Raw genomic sequence first — 3,036 nt, 5'->3', positions numbered from 1 at the left:
TGGACCCTAAAAACCTGGCTGTGGTTCAACTAAACACGCTGGCCACACTTGCAGGCTCGAGCCCACGAGCGAGAAATGCCGCCAGCGGCAGGTGGGCTGCAAACGGCGGAGCCGAGAGGAAGAAATGCCTCGAGGAGCAAGAGGTTTCCAGCGGCTTCCCCAAGGGGGCCGCCTCGCTAACAACACGGCGGTCAGGGTCTGGCCACCGTCTCCGCGGGGGCTGGCGTGGGCGCCTCTGGCTCCCTGGTCGCCCCGGCCTACGCGGCACGGGGCCCGCTCGAGGCTCTCCGTCACCACCTGCGGACGGATTAGTTCCAAGCCCGGATTTCAGCTCCAAGAACGCCGGGAACTGAAGTGTCCGCCGAGGGCTCTCGTCAGCTCCGCAGTGGGAAGCAGCAGGCGCCTGAGAGCATCCGAAAAAGCCCCGGAGGGCGGCTGCGGCGCGCGGGCGCGGGAAGCCGCGCCTGTGCGGGATCCTGCCCTCTGTCCCCGCTGGCCGTCTGCGACAGCCTGGAGGTGCGGTCCGGAATGATGCCGTGACTCTCTTTGGCAGGCGGCTTGCAGCTCTCGAAAAGCGTGTTTTTCAAAATAGTTGTAGAGCAACTAGTAACGGGATTTTGTTTAAAAAAAAAAAGAAAAGAAGAAAAGCGAATGTGGCCCGTACGGGGATCGAACCCGCGACCTTGGCGTTATTAGCACCACGCTCTAACCAACTGAGCTAACCGGCCGGCTGACGTTAGGGTGCCGCCACTGTACCTATGAGGACGCTGGGCCTGCGCGCGGCGCCGAGCCAGCCGCGCCCCTTCAGGCTGATTCGGCGGCGCCAGGTCCCAGCGGGTTTCTGCGGTGCCTGTCGCCGCTCCCTCTGGCCGGAAGAAAAGCCTGAGACCCTGGAGCTTTCCAGGAGAAGGGAGGCGGCTTCTTAGGGCGAGTGGGAGGCTTTCACAGAGAACATACAAATTGCACTTTGGGGCCTTAGCTCGGGAGAAAGGTTTCCCAATATTGCAAATAAATATTTTTTTATCTTCAAGAATCCTCGCAGCTTGGAAACTTCGTGTATCCGGAGCTTTTGGTATGGCTAAATAAAGCTTAGAAAATAACAGAACACCCGAGAAAGGACAAAAGAGCCGCGGGATTCCCCACCGCCCCCTAGTAACCGCCGCTGGGGTCTTGGCATCTTTCCCGCCACTCCCCCCACCCCTACACTGTACAGGTGTGTGTGTGTGTGTGTGTGTGTGTGTGTGTGTGTGTGTGTGTGTGTGTGTACACTTGGGATTCAGTGTAACCTTGCCTAAAAGAATATAATTTTTAATCTTCCTTTTTGTCCTTAATATTCTCTCATAGGCTTATTCCTAAATAATTACAATGTCACTTCAAATGGTTCCTCCGTGTCTCCTCACCCTTTCTTAAGGTCTGGAAAATGTCTTCATTTTGTCTCGCGTTAACTAGCACAGGAATAAAGCAAGAACTAGCTGCTGGGTGGGCGACTGGCGGTGTTCGCTCCAAAGAAATAGGGCCTGTATGTAAATAATAGTATTAATAATGATAAAGGAGAAAAAGTGTTGGGAAGGCAACACTCAAACATGTCCGCTCCCCATCCTGTGTGTCCCGGGCCATGGTCCCTGAGAGGCCTGACCCCACCCCACCCCACCCCGCACCCCGGGGCTGCTGGGACCGACGCTCCAGGGGAGTGGGCGTGTGAAAATGGGCATACCCCTCCCCTGGAGTGTCGGTCCAGAAAACACTGCTCCCAAACCAGGATACCGTCAGGGTTCCCCGTTGCAAGCAGAAAAAGCCGGGGCCAGCTCATCTTTACAGAACAGACTTAGTGGCAAGGATGTTAGTTAGGTAGTGCACCCACCACCAGGAAGGTTGGAGGCCCAGGTTTAGACAACAGGCCACTCAGTCAAGAAGAGTCATCAGGCCTGCCGCGGCCCTGACCCCAGGGAACCAGCCGTGAGTGAAGCAGGCCTAATCCTGCCCCCGTTTCCCAAAGACGGGTGTTGGAGTGAATGGAGGGGCGCAGGTGCAGTGCTGAGTGCATGGGGCGGGCGGGGGGGCGGGGGGGGGCGGGGGAGCGTGCTGCTGGGGTGCTCCGGGACGGTTGGACAGGCTCCTGAGGCTGGGACACTTGACAGTGTTCCCAAGGACAAGGATAGGTAGGTACGTGCAGACCAGAGCAGGCAGCCCTCAGGGCAGAGGGAACAGCCGGGGATGGCAGGCATCTTGCCCATTCGCGTACCCCTGAGTGCGCAGAGCCTAGCAAACTGTCCGGAAAAGGAGTCAGGGAGACAGAGGAGCTCGTTCCAAACTCATCTTACTTCTGAAACGAAGTTATTTCTCTGTTCAAACTCCCCCCTTCTGGCCCCGCCCCGATAGGATTGCCAGAGTTAGCAAATGATTTCATACAAGCATGCCGTATGCAATATTTGGGACATACTTATACTAAACTGGTATTAGTCATTTATCTGAAATTCAACTTTCACTGGAGTCCTGTACTGTATGGCAACCCTACACTCAAAGCAGCAGCCATTCGAAAGCCCCCCCGCCCCCAATCTAGCCCTGGCCGGGTAGCTCAGCTGGTTAGAGCATCATTTCTGTACCCCAAGGTTGCAGGTTGATCCCTGGTCAGGGCACATACAGGAGTCAACAAAAGAATGTATAAAGCAATGCAAAACAGAATGCATAAGTGGAACAAAAATATCGATGTTTCTCTTTCCCTTCCTCCCTCTTTCTCTAAAATCAATCAATAAATTTTAAAAATTTTTCTAAGGAAGACCTCATCCAACCTGCCTTTTCCCCCATTTGCTCTGCCACAGTCCCACCGGCCGCACCTCCCTCCTCCCCGGCCCTTGCTCACCAGCCACGCTGCTGCCGTGGGGCGTCTGTTCTGCCTCCCGGCCCCTCTTCCTTCCCCGGTCACTGCCCAGGCCACCTCCCTCATCCCCCCTAGGTCTTAAAGCGTAAATGTCACGTATTCAGCGACCTTCTCTGACCCTTGTATTTACAATCGCAACCCGGAGAACCCTGCCTTTC

At 55.8% G+C, this 3,036-nt stretch overlaps 1 non-coding gene across 1 annotated transcript; it reads right to left on the bottom strand.

Moving 5' to 3' along the window:
- Nucleotides 1–654: 654 nt before the first annotated feature.
- On the bottom strand, nt 655–728 carry TRNAI-AAU (transfer RNA isoleucine (anticodon AAU)). The gene has a single exon. It is a non-coding gene; the product is annotated as a tRNA-Ile (tRNA).
- Between the last annotated feature and the right edge of the window lie 2,308 nt (nt 729–3,036).

Source organism: Pteronotus mesoamericanus, unplaced genomic scaffold (assembly GCF_021234165.1).
Source record: "Pteronotus mesoamericanus isolate MK-2021 breed Mesoamerican mustached bat unplaced genomic scaffold, CSHL_Meso_final contig_192, whole genome shotgun sequence".
Taxonomy (NCBI): domain Eukaryota; kingdom Metazoa; phylum Chordata; class Mammalia; order Chiroptera; family Mormoopidae; genus Pteronotus; species Pteronotus mesoamericanus.
The sequence above is the reverse complement of the archived record's forward strand: the minus strand, read 5'-3'. Positions and strand labels throughout refer to the sequence as shown.